Here is a 19452-nt window from a genome sequence, read left to right on the forward strand (position 1 = left end):
CAGGGGCCAGGAACCCACGTGCTTGGATCCCTTTGTGAATCCAGGAGGTCGACAGAGTTTGTTTCTAACAAAAGGGGGCTATATAGAAACGGAAACTGAGTGTGCAAGGAGAGACGGGAAGGCTTAGGGGGTCGATCGGAAATCCATGGGGCCTGCTTGCTCTTCCTCAGGAGCATTTCCAACTCCCCTGCAAGAGGTCACCATGTCAGTGGCTTTCAGGAAACACTGTCATCTCAGTTAGGGTCCAAAGTTAATCATGGATTTGCCACATAGACATTTCCAAAGAATTTTTTCGGCTCTGTCTCAATATGCACCTTAAACAAGAGTGTTTTCTGATTTAGCAGCTTCTCCTGGGTACTTGTGCTCTAGGCCTCACTTTGGGGCTCCCAGAGGCACTCCCCAAGCCCACCCAGTCCATCTCTGCTCATTGTAATCCGACTCATCTTTCAAGGGCCAGCAAATTGAGCTAAAGTTTAAACAATAATACCTAAATAATGATAACGCTGTATGCCAGGCGGACCTGGATGAAGTAGGTATTAATAGTCCCATTTTACAAGTGAAGACACTGATGTTCAAAGAGATTATCTGCCAAAGTCACCAGATACCAAGGGATGGTCCCAGTGTCAAAATCCTAGAGTTATATTTTTTCTTCCATGTACCAGTGGTTCTCAGAATGTGGTCCCTGAAGCAGCAGCAGCAACAGCACCACCTGGGAACTTGTTAGAAATGCAAATTCTCAGGTTCCACCCTAGACCTGAATCAGAAACCATCTGTGTTTTAACAAGCCCTCCAGGTGGTTCTGATGCAAGCTCACGTTTGGGGACCATAGGTCTACACCGTGCTGCCAAGCTGCAGTAGTTGTCAGTGCTTGCTGTCTGCTAAGCTCGGTGCTAGACACTTTCCTATTGATTTTGTCATTGAATTGTTTTTAACAGCACCAGTTTTACAGATGAGAAAATTGAGGCTCAGAACAATTAAGTAATTTTGCTCAGGATCACCCAGCTGTTAAGTATTAGAGCTGGGATTTGAACCTAGGCAGGCTGTAGGGAGGCTGTGGAGCTTGCGTCCTTTTTTAAAATTTAAATATTTAAAGATTCAGTATCTTTTTCTTTTCTAAAATTTTTATTGGGGAATATTGGGAACAGTGTGTTTTCCCAGGAAACATCAGTTCCATGTCAAGTCGTTGTTTTCAATCTAGTTGTGTGTGTGTGGGGGGGGGCGGGGGGCTTCAGCTCACTGGCCTATGTGGGAATAGAACCAGCGACCTTGGTCTTATGAGCACTGCACTCTAACCATTGAGCCAACGGCCTCCCAAAAGCAGCTCAGCTGGAGCCTGCGTCCTTAACCACTACCATACAACCCTGGAAGCATCAGCTGTGTAAACCCTTTAAAGGTGGACACTAGTCTAAAGTATGTATAGATAATCTACCCAGACCTCTCTAGACTAGTAGATACTGAATAGTATTCTCTATCTGCACCAGCAGCCAGCGTACTCCGGCAGCTTCTGTTTCCCCAGTGCCCAGTGCTGCCCAGCTGCAGTTCATCATGGGCTGCTTACAAGGCTCTGATTCATTTATCCTTAGATCCTCCTCCTGGGCTTCACTCAGAAGCATTTACTGAGCCTTACTCGGTTTTGTGGAACCTTAGATTTTGTGGTGGAAGCTAAATCCAGATAGGAGGCCCAAACACAGGTAAGTGAACATGACTTTCAGAGCAGTTCACCATAACACAAAATACCATCATTCACATCATGGTGTATGTGAGTTTTGTATGTCCCCTCTAGATTATATGTTTCCAAAAGGCAAAAATTATTTCCTTGGAATTTCCAGGCTGTTAGAACACAAGCAATAAGAGCTGTGCCTATAATAATCTGGCTATAGCCCAGGTGAGGAGACCTCATGACATAGATCATATCTGACACTGGGATGAGAAAAAGGGAAGGTGGTGAGTTTCCCACCCCACCCAGCCCTGCGGAGAGCCTGCCAGATTCCATCTCAGTTCGTTTCAACAAACATGTTTTCAGCTGCTATCATGTGCTAGGCATCTAGGATACAACAAAGATCCCTGCCTTCCCTATATCCCTGTTTCCCTAATCCCCTAAAATGACAAGGCTTAGCAGAGAATAAAGTGTATAAAGTGGGGAGCCAGGAGATAAAAAGGCCTTTTCAATCCCACCTAGTAGATAAACTTCACGGGAACAAGGACTTTATCTGTCTTGTTCAGTGCTATATCCCAGAGCCGGGCACCTAGCCTGGCATGCTAAATGAATGAATGATGCATTTGTATTCATACCCTCTGTATTCGTTCAGAAGGGGTTTAAGAGGCAGGACCATGGTGAGCTGTGCTCCATGGACCTCTTACATGAAGCCCTCTTATATGGGGGTGTCAGTAAATGGCTGTCATACATGGGCACGTGGACTGCTGACTCCCCTCAGTACATCAGCACAGCTTTAGTGTGTGTGTGTGTGTGTGTGTGTGTGTGTGTGTGTGTGTTGTCCTTGTGGGCAGCAGTGCCTGGGTCCTGGCATAGACGAGACAGGCTGCAGAGGAAGAAGAGACGCTGTCACGCTCATTGGAAGAAGCCCAGCTGCCGCTCCAGGGGCAGGTGAAATCAGGACACAGTGGAGTCCCCGGATCAAAGCCAGGGGTACACATCGTTCAGGGGTTGGCTGGCCCTGGGGCAGATGTCACTCCTGCTGGCTTTAGCCAATCCAAAGAGGCCTGGGCCCAGAGGCAGCCTGCCAGGACTGCACTGCTCTAGGAGTCCCCGTTCCCCCCTCCCAGCCCAGCAGATCTGACCTGGGTTCTCACACTTGCTCTCCCTTCTTTCCTCAGGATTTGAAAGGTCCGGTGAAGTGCAAAATCACACATTCTCCCAGCCTCGACTCCTGCACTCTGGGTAGCTCTGATGTCATGGGCCGGGGTCTGGGGAAAATGAAGACTGAGTGAATGGATGGCATGGTGCTTGGAGTCCAGGGGTCTGAACTGAGCCTGGCTGCCATTTCTTCTTTTGGTGCCTCCTGCAGGTCACACAGCCTCGGTGCTTCTCAGTTTCCTCTTTTGTGAAATGAGAGGATACCACCCCTCCTCCCTCATTGTGAGGAGCTGGTATATGGTCTAGTCTATACACATGAATGGATGAAAAATTACCAAAGCCTCAGCAAAAAGGCTGTGTAAGTCCCAGGCTAGTTTTAGCCCAAACCCCAAGGCACTCTGTAGAACTAGATCTGCCGTGGATGTTGAACATATTAAACACCCCTAGCTCCAGGATTCTTCCACGTTTACAGCTTCTCTTTTAATAACCGCATTTATTCAGCATGTACCATGGGCCAGGCACCCTTCTGTTTTCAGGCATTTTCTCACTTCTCATAGAAGATTAAGTAACTCGCCTGAGGTCACACTGCTGGAGATAGGATTTGAACCCAGGTCTGTCAGAGGCCACAGCTCAAACTCTTAACCGCAGTGCTATTCCGCAAACCTGTTTCCTGGAAGGTGAGAGCCCTGAGGAAATCTGTCCTCTTGCCTAACACAGTATCTAAATAGCAGTGTGTGCTCAAGAAGGAAAGAAGGAGGAAAGAAAGGCAGGCAGCCTCGTCCTGCCCTCAGCCGCTGATCCAGACCTCGACTGGAAACACCCTTTCTACAGACCGGGGCAGTGCCACAGGGCAACAAAGCACGTGTTGGTCATTGCTGTGCCCTTACTGCCTTTCTAAAAATACAAAGAGCATGAACCCTCCCAGGCCACCACACAGATATCCAGTTGCTCTCTGGGGTCAGCCCCGTACAGTCCAATCTTGCCACCTGGCACCTGTTCCCTCCGGGCCTCCTGCCTGACAGCTGCCCTGTCATCCCTGTCAGCGCCTAATGCAAGGCAAAGGCCAGCCCTGCAGAGGTGGGAACTCCTGGGCCTCCAGGTCCGGCCCAGCCCAGCTCGGCGTTGCCCAGGTGAACTGTGGTGCGCCAGGACAGAGCTGAGGGCTTTGCTCCAAGCCCAGCCAGAACAAACACTTTGTGCTGGGCTCCATTCTTGTAGCCATGAAATGGAGGCATCAATCTTTCCGGCCCCTTTTGGAGTTTGAGCAGCAGCCTGGTCCAGGGCTATGGACGCTGGCCTCAGAGTCAGGACACTTGGAGCCAGTTCCAGCACTGCCCCCAGCAGCTGCTTGGCCTGGCACTTCTGTTAGCTACTTAGTCATGGGGAGAATACGATTCCAAAACAGTGATAGTATTATCCTATTTTTAAAGAGATATATGTTTATATGCAAAGATAAATCTGATATGATACGGACTAAAATATTAACACCGTCATCACTAGGTACTAAGATCTGAAGTATTCTTTGCCTTTTTGCTTTCTCTGTATTTTCTAATTTTCCCTCAATAAACATAAGGTAAAAGAAAGAATGTTAAAACAACCCAACTACATAATTGGTACGTAAGTATTTGTCTTGACTTACAGGACAGTTTGAGAATAATGCTTATGAAAGTGGCTTGCAAACTTTAAAGTGCTCTGCAAGTGTCAGGGATTCTTACTATAACTTCCCCCGAGGGCATTTTGGACCCACAGAGGTAGGCAGGAGTTTCCTTCCGGTTCCACACCAGGAAACCCTGTAGTTCAGAAGCACCACTCTGGACCTCTGCTGTTCTACCCTCACTGTGTAGGAAGAGGAGAGAAGGAGCGTCCAGGCGATGCCATGGCTGAGGCAGGGCGCGGCCATCTGGTGTAATGACCTGGCCTGCTCTGTGGATGAATCAGCAACATTACTGAGCACCCACTCTATGAGCTCTGTATTCTGTTCTGAGAAGATAGCTCTGTTTGCTTTCCAGTCAGTCAACAAACATTTATTGAGCATCAATCTATTTTGGGCAAGTCAGAGCACAGAGGGCATAGCACAGAGATGAAAATTTTGACAGGGAGTTTGTGAAGAATTATAGGAAGGGACGGGTGCCGTGGGAGATACAAATGAAGGGGGAAAGCAGGAGGGCATCCATCTGGGGAGCTTAGTGGAGACCTCGTGGGCGTCAGTGCCATCTCATCTGGATCTTGAAGGACAAGAAGAATTCTTCAGAATGTTCTTCCTCTGGTAAAGGAAGCAACACCCTACTGGGAGAGACCAGTATAATAAATACACTGGTAAAAGTTTTCCAAATGGGTGTGAATGTAACCCACAGCAATTTGCAGGGCCCAGTACAAAATAAACACGTGGGGCCCCTAGTTCAACATTATTGAGAATTTCTATGGCAACAGCAGAGCATGAAAGCAAGCGGGGACCCCTGTCAGTGTGGGGCCCTTCTGAGCGGGCCCTGTGAGCCCAGGGTGCTATAAGTGCAGGAGACGAGTATTAGGATTGCTTGTTGCCAGGATGACCACAGGCCTTGAGAAACCCAATGGCTGCTTCACTGTTTGCATCTTTGGTCAAGGTTGGCTTCTAGAGGCGAGATAACCTAGCTGGACCTGGCTCTCTATCCCCTTTTGTGGCCAGTGGGGTGTTCTGCCTCTCAAATAATGGGCCAAAGCACCAGAGACTGTTGGTTCCTTTCCCAAGGGCCAGGATTGGGGAGCAGCAAAGAACACAAAACTCAGACGCCTTCAGTGGCAGAAGTGGTGGGAAATGCTTCTCACTGGGAAGCGGTGGCTCCACTGAAAGGCATTTGACTTCAAACCGTGCACACTTCCGTCTGCCAACAGGGCATCAGTTTCTGCCCTGTGGCCAACCCTCTCACTTTAGACATGGGGAAACTGAGAACCAAAGAGGGCAAGGGACCTGTCCAAGGTCACACAACAAGCCAGTGCTGAAATAAGAACACAAGTGTCCATAACTTCCATCAAGCGCCCTTTCCCTAACAGCCAGTTGCCTTTCGGTGCCCACTGCACTGCACTGTAAGGCCCAGGGTACGGGGCTGCCCTCTGCAGTGAGGCCGCCTGGAGGACTCTGTTCACTGGGCTTTAGTGGTGTGGAGAGGAGTTGAGGTCTGGGTGGAAGATGCACACCCTCCCTCCTCTGAGCCTTTAACCCTTATTCGTGAGCAGATGGCGGAATTGCCAGGGACCGAGAAGGGCCCATGGTAATGTCCAGGAAAAATGAGGCCAGAGGGACACCGTACGTGCCAGGGGCAATTTCTAATTCTGCTACTAACAACCTGTCAGGGGAGCAGGCCCAGGAGTCCAGTCTGAGGAGAAGGGCGGGGCTGTGAACACTGAGGTCTGGGTCCAGCAGGAAGCTGCCCCCTCTGCAGGAAGCCGGCTCAGGAGCCCCAAGCAGTGTGGGCAGGCTGAACTCACAGTGCAGCCCTTTAGGCGGGAGCAACCCCAGTTATCAGTCAGCAGCACAGAGTGCCCTGAGGGTGTCAAATCTTTCTGTTGCACAGGACAGAATGTTTGCACATGTGTAATCTTCGAGAATTTGCACAGCTGCCTAAGGACATAGCTGCATATTATGGATAAGCAAAGTGAGCCCCCAGGAGTAAGGTCACTTTCTTAAGGCTATCTGACTAGCTGCATTCTAGAACTGAGATGAAAAGTCTTAGTCCAACACTCTGTGATCTGGCCTGACTCTCTCCATCTCACCACCTCCTTCCAACACTACGGCCTGTCCTCCCTGCCTCCGTGCGTCCGTGCAGAGGTAGCGAGTGGGTCTGATGCATTGTAGGCAGGTACATATTTGTAGAGTAGTGACAGAACATCCTGTCCCACGATTTGGAATGTCCTCTCCATTCGCCCAGTAAGCTCTTCCTTCCATCAAGGATGTTATTTTCACCTTGAGGCCTTTGATGACACCTTCCATCTGGTGACTAGTCTGTTGTCTCATCAGACTGTGAACTCCTTCAGGGTAGGAATCTTGGCATGAGGCCGGTACTTCCTGACAAGTAGAACTCGTTTCATTTATGAAGGGAGGGATGATATGCCCAGGCCCACTCTTTAGATGTGAACCTACAGCTATCACAATCCGTTTGCCAAACCAGTGTGCCACAAAGGCAACATGACCTAATCCTTGCACACGACATAAACACAGGTAGGTCTTCACTTAAAAAAAAATCCCAGTATGAGAAAAGCCATATTAATTTACAGGACAGCAAAATGGGGGATGGAGGGGTACCCACACTGCAGATAGAGTTCCCATGCACGCCTCCAAACAGCACCCTTGGCGCATATTTTTCTAATCTTAGAGGGAGGAAAGCCTTTATAAGCATGATATGAAATCCTGAAGCCATCAAGGATCGATACCTTTTACTGCATGGGAAGTACAACTATTTGAATGCGTGACGATGGCCATGATGATAATGGCATATGCCCCTATGCACCTATCTCATGCCAAGTGCTGTGCCAGACACTTCATATACATGAACTCATTTCATTCTCATAACACTCCCGTGAGCTAAGTGCCGTTCTTATTCCTCAGTTTACAGGTGGGGAACTCAGATAGTGAGTGAGATACAAAACCAGGACTATCAAGTCGTCTGCCTTCAGATTCTGTGCTCTAGCCATTCCCTACACCACACGTACCATAAAATGTCAGAAGACAAAGACTGATGAGGAAAGAATTGCAACTCATAGGACAAAGGACTGATTTCCTTGATATACGTAGAGGTCTTTAAAGTGAGCCCAATAGGAAAATAGAGATTATGAAGAAACAAGCCACTGAAGAAGCATCTCAAATGGTTACAGTGTGTATGTGTGTGTGTCTTAATAGGTTGGCAAAGATTTAATTGACTCAATGTTGGTGAAGATGTGAATAAACAAGCACTTTCACACACTTGGTGGGAATATAAATTACTATCAAATGTACTCAAATTGCTACAATCTTTTTTGAATAGACAATTTGACAATTATCTATTAAAATTTAAAATGTCCTTATTGATTTACCTAATAGGTTCACTTCTGGGAGTTTTTCCTACAGAAAATGCTCATCAAAATGCATTTTATTTACACAATAAAATACTATATATGTCTTTAAAAAGAATGAGGTAAATACATATGCATAAATCTGGAAAGATATATAAAATGTATTTAGTGGGGGAAATGTTATTATGATATGATCCTATATTGTTAAAAAGTAAACAAAATATTCAGAGTACCTATTTTATATTTCTATGCATAGTATAAGCATAGGGAAAAATATAGAAGCATTTACATCCCAATAAGGATTTTCCCTTTTAAGTTATATAATTTCCCCATGTGAATTTTTGACAATTAACCCATCATCTTCTTATAATCAGGAAAAGCATAATAAAGATAAAATTAAACATTCGATAACTAGAGAGCAAAACAACACCTCCCCCTTTTTATTCATTTATTCTGCAGGCATGCTCTAGGAGTACCTGCTGTCCCAGGCACTGATGCTGAGTAAACACAGCTCCTGCCCTCATGGAACGTCTTCTCTAACGGGGGAATCCGATGGCAAATGTAGTGGGAGCCATCGGGTGTGGAAGGTGCTGGGAAGAACTGTGGTCTGGGCTCAGTTCTCCTGGGCTGGAAAAGGGGCCGCTGGTGCAGAACCTTGAAAGAGGAGCACATAAGGTGGCGGCAATCTCAGAGGGGATGCAGTGGTCTTAAAACTCAGGACCGAAGCGGTCCTTGGATACGGATGGAAGGGAGAAGGTGGAGATGAGGCTAGAGAGGTGTGGGGCTGAGACAGACCAGGTGGTCTGGTAAGGGACTAGACTTTATCATGAGAGCCGTGGGGAGTAGTCAGAAGGTTTTCCTCAACGACTGACATCCTTACAGCAGCATTTTAGAAGGATCACTACTGAGGCAGAACAAAAGATGAACTGGAGCAGAGAGAGTCAGGAGTCCAGGGGAGACACAATGGGTCTGACGCATGACAGGGACAGTGGGTATGGAATGGGGCTGCCCAAAGACAGGCTGAGAAAGTAGACCGTCAGGCCTTGGTGGATGAGTGGATATCGAAGGTGTGGGAAAGGGAGGAGTAAGGATGACACCCTGGGTTTCGGCTTGGGTGGCAAGCCCTGTGCACTCAGAGCCTGGAATCTCACCCTCAGCTTTGCAACCCCAATAGGATTCAATTTATGAGCAACTTTCCAGAAACGTGGCTCTTGTGTAAAGTGAGGGGCACTTTGGCAATCTTCAGCACGTGTCTATTTGCCTGAAAATGGTCTTCTGGGGCCACTGTGCCAGGGCCTTTGAAGACTGTCAGGGACAAGAGTCCGCTCTGACTGAGGCTCACGGATGAGCACAACCTAGCACAATACCACCTCCAAGCAGGTGGTGGGCAGTGCACTGTGATCAAGACTCCAGGGGGATGGGAGATCATAGCGAGTGATACTCTTTTCAAAACGGTGAGGTCACCTCCAGGTTCCCTGACTCCTGTCTCTGGATGTCAGAGTCATTAGATCCCTCACGTTCCCAGGGTTTCGTGAAACAGCAGCGAAGGCAGTTTCAGGTCCTTAGGCTGTTGGGGCCCAGCCCTTAGCAAGGTTCAAGTGGTACTGCGTGGAGCATCACCCCTTGTCTCCTGCTTGCGGACAGCTCTCTGCTGGGACAGAAATAGCCTGTCGCTCTCTCAGTGCCCAGCCCTGCACACGTCAACGGCCTGGGCTTGCTGGCTCTCTTGACGCAAGGTCATTTTCTCTCAGTCATCACTGCTAAGAACCCCCTGGCCAGGACTGAATGCTGACTCGTCTGTAACCTTGGTCAGAGTATTGGGGACAATTCTGATGGCAGAAGCCTTTGGGAGGGCAATGCTATGGTATCAGAGCTCCATAGAGCTGGTCTTAAAACCAGAGGCCTCTTGGCTGAGCCTTGGGTCCCTGGAGGGATGGTGTCTGCTGTGGACAGACGTCATGGAGGGAGCAGTGGGGCGTCACCAAGCTGGCTTCTTTCCCCAGGTCTCTTGGCTCATCTTCTCTTATTGTGCAGCTGGGCTAGGGGTGCTGCCAGGCTTTCTGGGAACTGCCTCTGAAGGCTGTGGGTTTTGTATTTTTTTTTAATTCAATTTTATTGGGGTGACAATTGTGAGTAAAGTTACGTTGGTTTCAGGTGTTCAATTCTGTGATACATCATCTATATCTCACATTATGTGTTCACCACCCAGAGTCAGTTCTTCCATCACTTTATAAGGCCATGGACTTTTGTCCTGAGGTATTTCTCAGGGATGAGAGGGCAGAGTCTGGGCCTCATTTGCACACGGAAGCCTTCTGAAAGAGTGAATTGGCTAGTGAGCAGGTGTAGTATGTGAAATAACTTGTCAGTTTGAGCAAAGAGAACCCCAATTTTTACCAGTTTGTCTCTTTGCCCCTCCTGCTCTGCTCATCCCTCCCACTGTTCCTTAAAGCTAAAGGCCAGCTACAGCCAAACACATATCTTGTTTGCACTCCTGGTGGACTTTCCATTAATCCATAATGGATAAAAATATAAACTGAGTCAGAATCGGGTCAAATTGGGCATTCCCACTTGCTAGCTAGGTGACCTTGGACAAGCTGAGTTTTCTGGGCCTTAGTTTCCTCAAGTGCAAATGGTAATTGATGAGAGGCCCTACCTCACTGGTTGCTGTGAGGATGAAAAGAGGTAATACATGTAAAATACTACAGTGCCTGCTAACAAATACAAGGTTACTACCATTGCTGGAAATTTTCAGAGCTGAGTTTTTAATGCCTTATCCCCATTTGCAGAAACTTTATTTTGTTAATCATTCACGTTTGTTTTGATAATCTCTGTTCCTTCTTCATCCTCTCGATCTTCTATTTTATTTCTTCAAGGATGTTATAATTCTAAGTCTTTTTTTAAAATTAAAGTTTATTGGGGTGACAATTGTTAGTAAAGTTACACAGATTTCAGGTGTACAATTCTGTATTACGTCATCTATAAATCCCATTGTGTGTTGTTCACCACCCAGAGTCAGTTCTCCTTCCATCACCATATATTTGATCCCCCTTGCCCTCATCTCCCACCCGCTACCCCCCTTACCCTCTGGTAACCACTAAACTATTGTCTGTGTCTATGAGTTTTTGTTTCTCATTTGTTTGTCTTATTCTTTTGTCGTTTTTGGTTTATATACCACATATCAATGAAATAATATGGTTCTCTGCTTTTTCTGTCTGACTTATTTCGCTTAGCATTATACTCTCTAGATCCATCCATGTTGTCACAAATGATCCTATTTCATCTTTTCTTACCGCCGAATAGTATTCCATTGTGTATATATACCACAACTTCTTTATCCATTCATCTATCGAAGGACATTTTGGTTGTTTCCATGTCTTGGCCACCATAAATAAAGCTGCAATGAACATTGGAGCACATGTGTCTTTATGGATAAATGTTTTCAGATTTTTTGGGTAGATACCCAGGAGAGGGATTGCTGGGTCATATGGTAATTCTATTCGTAATTTTTTGAGGAACTTCCACACTGCCTTCCATAACGGCTGCACCAGTCTGCATTTCCACCAACAGTGTATGAGGGTTCCTTTTTCTTCACAGCCTCTCCAACACTTGTTACTATTTGTCTTGTTGATGATAGCCATTCTGACTGGGGTGAGGTGATATCTCATTGTGGTTTTTATTTGCATTTCTCTCATGATTAGCGATGTTGAGCATTTTTTCATATGTCTATTTGCCATTTGTATGTCCTCTTTGGAGAAATGTCTCTTCAGGTCCTCTGTCCATTTTTCAATTGGGTTGTTTGTTTTTTTGTTGTTGAGTTTCATGAGTTCCTTGTACATTTTGGATATTAGCCCCTTATCGGAAGCACTGTTCGCAAAAATCTTCTCTCATTCAGTTGGTTGCCTCTTTATTTTGTCGATGGTTTCTTTTGCTGTGCAGAAGCTTTTAAGTTTCATATAGTCCCATTCATTTGTTTTAGCTTTTACTTCCATTGCCTTTGGAGTCAAATTCATAAAATGCTCTTTGAACCCAAGGTCCGTAAGTTTAGTACCTATGTTTTCTTCTATGCAGTTTATTGTTTTAGGTCTTATGCTTAAGTCTTTGATCCATTTTGAATTAATTTTGGTACCTGGTGACAGATAGCAGTCCAGTTTCATTCTTTTGCACATGGTTTTCCAATTCTCCCAGCACCATTTATTGAAGAGGCTGTCTTTTCTCCATTTTATGTTTTTTGATTCTTTGTCAAAAATTATCTGTCCATATTTATGTGCTTTTATTTCTGGGTTCTCAATTCTATTCCATTGGTCTACGTGTCTGTTTTTCTGCCAATACCATGCTGTTTTGATTATTGTTGCCCTGTAGTACAAGCTAAAGTCAGGGAGTGTGATACCTCCAGCACTGTTATTTTTCTTAAGATTGCTTTAGCTATTCGGGGTCTTTTGTGATGCCAAACAAATCTGATGATTTTTTGTTCTATTTCTTTAAAAAATGCCATTGGAATTTTGATGGGGATTGCATTAAATCTGTATATTGTTTTGGGTAATATGGCCATTTTAACTATGTTCATTCTTCCAATCCATGAGCACGGAATGTCTTTCCATTTCTTTGTGTTGTCTTCAATTTCTTTTAAAAATGTCTTATAGTTTTCAGCATATAGGTCTTTCACATCCTTGGTTAAATTTATTCCTAGATGTTTTATTCTTTTTGCTGCAATTGCCAAAGGAATTGTTATTTATTTATTTATTTATTTTTCTGAGATTTCATTGTTAGTATATAGGAATGCAATGGACGTTTGTACGTTGATTTTGTAGCCAGCAACTTTACTGTTATTTGTAGATTGTTTCTAATAGCTTTTTGGTGGAGTCTTTAGGGTTTTCTATATGTAGCATCATGTCATCTGCAAAGAGTGACAATTTAACTTCTTCATTCCCAATTTGGATGCCTTTTATTTCTTTCTCTTGCCTGATTGCTCTGGCAAGGACTTCCAACACTATGTTGAAAAGCAGAGGTGATAGGGGACAGCCCTGTCGTGTTCCTGAACGTAGAGCAAAGGGCTTCAGTTTTTCACCGTTAATTATGAGATTAGCTGAGGGTTTGTCATATATGGCCTTTATTATGTTAAGGTATTTTCCTCCTATACCTATTTTATGAAGTGTTTTAATCATAAATGGATGCTGTATCTTGTCAAATGCTTTTTCTGCATCAATTGATATAATCATATGATTTTTGTCCTTTATTTTGTTTATGTGATGTATCACATTGATGGATTTGCATGTGTTGAACCATCCTTGTGCCCCTGGGATGAACTCCACTTGGTTGTGATGAATAATCTTTTTAATGCATTGTTGCATTCGATTTGCTAGAATTTTGTTTAGGATTTTTGCATCTGTATTCATCAGAGATATTGGTCTGTAGTTTTCTTTTTTGTGTTATTCTTTCCAGGTTTTGGTATCAGGGTAATGTTCGCCTCATAAAATGAGTTAGGGAGTGCTGTCTCTTCTTCAATTTTTTGAAAGAGTTTGATCAGGATTGGTATTAGATCCTCTTTGAAGCTTTGGTAGAATTCACTAGTGAAGCCATCTGATCCCGGACTTTTGCTTTTGGGAAGGTTTTGGATGACTGATTCAATTTCGTTACTGGTGATCGGTCTGTTTAGATTTTCCAGTTCTTCGTGGTTCAGCCTAGGAAGGCTATATGTTTCTAAGAACTTGTCCATTTCTTGTAGGTTATTGAATTTGGTGGCATGTAGTCCTTCATAGTATTCTTGGATGATCCTTTGTATTTCTGTGGCATCGTGATAACTTTCCCCTTTTAATTTCTGATTTTGTTTATTAGTGTCTTCTCTTTTTATATCTTAGTGAGGGTTTGTCAATTTTGTTAATCTTTTCAAAGAACCAGCTCTTTATCACATTAATTTTTTCTATTGTCTTTTTGTTCTCTATTTCATTTAATTCGCTCTGATTTTATTATTTCCTTTCTTCTGCTGAACTTGGGTTTCATTTGTTCTTCTTTTTCTAGTTCTTTAAGGTGTAACGTGGGTTATTTATTTGGGATTTTTGTTGTTTCTTGAGATAGGCCTGTAATGATATAAATTTCCCTCTTAAAACTGCTTTCACTGCATCCCAAAAATTTTGGTAGGAAGTATTTTCATTGTCATTTGTTTCTATGTATCTTTTGATCTCTCCTCTAATTTCTTCTTTGACCCGGTCGTTCTTTAAAAGTATGTTGTTTAGTCTCCATGTATTCGTGGTTTTTCCTGCTTTCTTTTTGCAGTTGATATCAAATTTCAAAGATTTGTGATCAGAGAATATGCTTGGTATGATTTCAATCTTCTTAAATTTGCTGAGGTTAGTTTTATGTCCCAATATATGGTCTATCCTTGAGAATGTTCCATGTACACTAGAAAAATATGTATAGTCTGATGTTTTAGGATGAAGAGCTCTATAAATGTCAATTATCTCCATTACATCTAATGTGTCATTTAGGGCTGCTATTTCGTTATTTATTTTCATTTTGGATAATCTATCCATAGCTGTCAATGACATATTTAGGTCCCCTAGTATAATTGTGTTTTGGTCAATTTCTCCCTTTAGTTCTGTTAGTAGTTGCTTGGTATATTTCGGTGCTCCCGGATTGGGGACATAAATATTGATGACTGTTATGTTTTCTTGTTGTATAGTCCCCTTTACCATTATGAACTGTCCATCTTTGTCTCTTGTTACCTTTTTCACCCTGAAGTCTGTTTCATCTGATATCAGTATAGCTACACCTGATTTTCTCTGGATATCATTTGCTTGGAGTGTCAATTTCCACCCTTTCACTTTGAGTCTATGCTTGTCTTTATAGCTGAGATGCGTCTCTTGGAGACAGCATATGGTTGGGTTTAGTTTTTTGATCCAATCTGCTACTCTGTGACTTTTTATTGGTGAGTTCAGTCCATTTACATTTAGGGTGATTATTGATATGTGAGGATTTCCTATCATTCTATTTTTAGTTTTCTGGTAAGATTGTGTCTCCATGGTTTCTTTGCCTTTTTGTTGTTGTCTATTATATCTGTGTGGTGGTATTCTATGATGTTTCCCTCTGTTTCTTCTTTTATTACAGTACATATTTCAGTTCTGGATTTTTTTTGAGTTGTTACCCTTAAGCTTATGTAAAAGAAGTTTGATACTTAGAGTATTCCATTTTCTTCAGTGTGCCTACTTTCTCCATTCCCATATTCCGGTTCAGGCCTTTACTTTCCCCCTTTTTATGTTTTGGTTGCCACAAATTGTCCCTGTTGATGGTGGTCGAATAGCCTCCTTTAGTATTTCTTGTACTGCAAGTCATATATTAGAAAATTCCCTCAGCTTCTGTATGTCTGGAAAGGTCTTTATTCCTCTTTCATATCTAAAGGATATCTTTGCTGGGTATATTATTCTTGGCTCATAATTTCTCTCTTTCAATAGTTTGAATATTTGGTTCCAGTCCCTCCTGGCTTGTAGAGTTTCTGCTGAGAAATCTGATGATAATCTAAAGGGCTTTCCTTTGTAGGTTATCGTCTTCTTTTCCCTGGCTGCCTTGAATATTCTTTCTTTGTCGTTGATTTTTGACAGCTTCAATACAATGTACCTTGGAGAAGGCCTGTTGGGGTTGAGGTAATTAGGTGTTTTATTTGCTTCTTGGATTTGAGGATCCAGTTCTTTCCACAAGTTTGGGAAGTTCTCATTGACTATTTGTTTGAATATACTCTCTGTTCCTTTCTCCCTTTCTTCTCCTTCTGGTATGCCCATTATTCTTATATTGCTCTTTCTGATGGAGTCAGAAAGTTCTTGTAGAGTTCTTTCATTTTTTTTAAGTCTCAAGTCTCTTTCTTTTTCCATCCGTGTCATTTCCAGGTTTTTATATACTCAATGTTACTGATTCTTTCCTCCATCTGATCAACTCTACTACCTAAGCTGGCTATTTCATTCTTAATTTCTTCTATTGAGTTCTTAATCTCCAGAAATTCTATTTGGTTCTTTTCTAAAATTTCAATCTCTTTGGTAAAATGTTTGTGTTGTTCTTTGATTGTGTTTCTGAGTTCATTAAACTGCCTTTCTGTGTTTTCTTGCATCTCATTGAGTTTTTTTCAGAACTGCAATCTTGAATTCTCTGTCATTTAAGTCACATATTTCCTTCCATATCTTTAAATTCATTTTCTGGAGACTTTTCACTTTCTTTCTTTCTGAGCTGTCTTGTTGCCCTGGTTATTCATGGCAATTACTGATTTATTATTTCTCTTCCTAGACATCTACAGGTGGAGTTCTGCAACAGGTTGATAGGAAGAGGTCTTTCTTTTGTTTTCCAGTACTTGTGGGTAGAATGTTTTATTTTCTCTGCAACTGCAGCCTTTTTTTCTTTGTCACACTGTAGTGTTATGTTTTCTCTGCACTATTCCAGCTTCTCACACAATGGAGGGATTCCCTGGAAGGCAGGCTTCTCCTCTGTTAACAGTTTACCTGGGTCATAGGGTGCCACGTCCGTGTGGGGATGTGGAGAGCTTTTGAAGTTCCAAAGCTCTTCCTGCACCAGATTCAGAGCCCGTATGTTTTAGCAGTTCTGTTTACTCCTGCAGGGATCTGCTCTGATAGATGGGGACAGGGGCACGGTGAGTTGTGAGAGGTGGCCCAGAGCAATGGTAGCACCCACCACCACAGCCAGTCCTCCTTCCACAGCTCTCTCCCCTTTGCTGGAACTAGCTGGGCTGCAAATCTGTGTCTGCAGACCACAGTTCTCAGAACTGCAAATATTCTGTTCTTTTGATCTGACACTGCTACTGTTCCACTTACTTCTAGCATTGGGAAGGTGGGGGTTGGGTGAACTCTGGGAGGGTAGGGAGGGGGCGGCTAGTCTCAGTGCCTAAGGCTTCCATTCTCTGCTCAGCAGTGAGGGCTTAAACCACCATTTTCAGCCTTCTTCCCTCAGTCTTTTCTCCGAGGTCTCTGCCGTGAGTGTTGGGTTCAGCCGTGTTATATGCTGTCCCCTCAGCCCTGTGGGCCATAAGTGGAGCCCTAGCAGTCTGAGTTCTTCCCTCTCCCGCAGCTGCGGTAGTTCCGGGATGCAGTGAGCTGGGATCACTGAGCTAGGTCTGCATTCTGTGCCCACGGGGCTCCGCCTCCGCACTTCTCCCTTCCCTCCTCCCCTGGTCGCGCAATTTGCCCACCTTTAGGTGAATTCAGTAGTGAGACTCTTCATCTTGCCTGTCTGCTGTACAGGGAGTCCTTTGTGGAGTTATGTTTTTTTAACTTTTTAAACATTTATTTTAAGTGCGTTTTTCCAGGACCCATCAGCTCCAAGTCAAGTAGTTGTTTCAGTCTGGTTGTGGAAGGCGCAGCTCACACTGGCCCATGGAGGGATAGAACAGGCAACTCTGGTGTTACGAGCATCGCACTCTAACCAACTGAGCTAACCGGCCGCCCCTCTATAATTCCAAGTCTTTAGAATTCAGTGTGTATTTTACACTTATAGCACATCTCAACTTATATACTAACATATAACCATTTCAAAGGTAACCATTTCACGTAATAGAGTTAATCTTAAAGAAAAAATGTTTTACCACTTCCATATTTAAATTTAAATTAATACAATTGAAACAATCCCAATGTCCATCAACTGGTCAATGGATAAATGAAATGTAATATGTCCATACAATGGAATACTATTCACAATGAAAGGAATGAAGCACTGACACATGCTACAATATGGATGAACCTCAAAAACACCATGTTAAGCGAAAGAAGCCAGATGGAAAAGACTACAAATTGCATGATTCTATTTATACGAACTATCCAGAATAGGCAAATCTACTGAGACAGAAAGCCGATTAGTGGTTGCCAGGGGTAGGGGCAAGAATGGAGACTGATTGCAAGTGAGCATGAGGAATATTTTGAGAGTGATGAAAATGTTAAATAAAATTAAAAAATTTAGTTCCTCAGTCACATTAGCCCCATTTTGAGCTTCTCAATGCTAGTCACATGTGGCTAGTGGTTACTGTATTGGATAGGGCATTTCTAAATATTCATAAGCTTAAATGAGTATACATTGAGGTCTATACCTTATGAAATTCTTATCTTTTACTTACCACAGCACAATAAAATTACAAATTAAACACCTGAGACTATTGTGAAATAGCATTAAATATTGGCTATAATTGAAAAAAATTAAATTAAAAATTTTAAAGTACAAATAAAGTAAAAAAAATGACTACAATGCAATAAAACTGAATATTAAAGTAAGTTTCTAGAAACTTAAAATTTAAAAACTATGTTTTTAATATACTTTTATATTCCAAAGAATAAGTTAAAAAATCAGTTACACCATAATCAAGACTACATAGTACTGGCATGAGGATAGACATATAGATTGATGGAAAAGAATTGGGAGTTCAAAAATAAATGCTCAGATTTATGATCAATTGACTTTTAAAAAGGGTGCCAAGACAATTCAATAAGGAAAGAATAATTTTTTCAGCAAATGACACAGAGACGACTGGATATTTATATGCAAACATGAAGTTGTACCCTGATCTCATACTATACATAAAAATTAACTCAAAATGGATCACAGACCTAAATTAAAGAACTAAAAGTATAAAAAACTTAGAAGAAAAACTTAGGAGTAAATCTTTGTGACCTTGGGTCAAGCAATGATTTTTTAGTTATGACACCAAAAACATAAGTGCTAAAAGAAAAAATAAATTGAGTTTCATTAAAATTAAAAGCTTTCATATTTCAAATGACACCATTAAGAAAGTGAAAATAAAACTCAGAGAATGGGAGAAAATATTTGCAAATCATGTATCTGATAAGAGTTTAATATCCAGAATATATAAATAACTCTTACAGATCAATAAATAAAAGACAAGTAACCCAATTAAAAATGGGCATTGTCTAAAAAAACTCCATGAACATCCCATAAGCACATGAGAAGATATTCAACATAATTAGTCACCATAATTTGTCATTGTAAATCAATGAGATACCGCTCCACACCTACTAGACTGGCTGCAATAAAAATGATTAAAACACCAAATGTTGGTGAGGATGTGAAGAAACTGAAACTGTCATTGCTGGTAGGAATGTAAAATGCTACAGGCACTTTGGAAAACAGTTTGGCAATTCTTCAAAAAGTTAAATATAGAGTACCACATGACCCAGCTGTTCTACTCCCAGCTATCTACCCAAGAGAAATTAAAATGTATGTCTACTCAAAAACTTGTACATGTATATTAAATGTATATTAAAACCCATTGAATTGTATACTTTAAACAGGTGAAATTTATGGTATATATATTATATTCCCCCAAAAAAGCTGTTTTAAAAATATCAATTACAAACTCTTTAGTTAATTATGAGAATCAGAACATATTATAGAATATGGTCCAAGTTGTTAAAGGTAAATACTGCCATTATAAAAAATGATGAAAATAAACAAACTGAAATTTATCTCAGAAAACTTATGAAAAGAACAATAAAATAAACCTAAGACAAATAGAAATAAGGAAAAAAATTTAAAATGATTCTAGAAATTTGTTAGTTGCAAAGCAGAATATCAGTAGATTTAGTAAATAAACCCCTGGGATTGATTTTTTTTTT

At 42.4% G+C, this 19452-nt stretch overlaps 1 protein-coding gene across 2 annotated transcripts in view; it reads right to left on the minus strand.

The window, feature by feature from the left end:
* Nucleotides 1-19452, minus strand: part of NINJ2 (ninjurin 2) — an 82718-nt gene that overhangs the window by 8693 nt on the left and 54573 nt on the right. Inside the window, exon 1 of one of the 2 annotated variants that reach the window (XM_033116258.1) lies at nucleotides 2800-2817. The exons of the other annotated variant lie outside the window; for it this stretch is intronic. The gene's annotated coding sequence lies outside the window, so the exon portion shown is untranslated. Of the gene's footprint in view, nucleotides 1-2799; nucleotides 2818-19452 lie in introns of those variants that run through there. 2 annotated transcript variants of the gene reach the window in all.

Source organism: Rhinolophus ferrumequinum, chromosome 10 (genome assembly GCF_004115265.2).
Source record: "Rhinolophus ferrumequinum isolate MPI-CBG mRhiFer1 chromosome 10, mRhiFer1_v1.p, whole genome shotgun sequence".
Classification (NCBI taxonomy): domain Eukaryota; kingdom Metazoa; phylum Chordata; class Mammalia; order Chiroptera; family Rhinolophidae; genus Rhinolophus; species Rhinolophus ferrumequinum.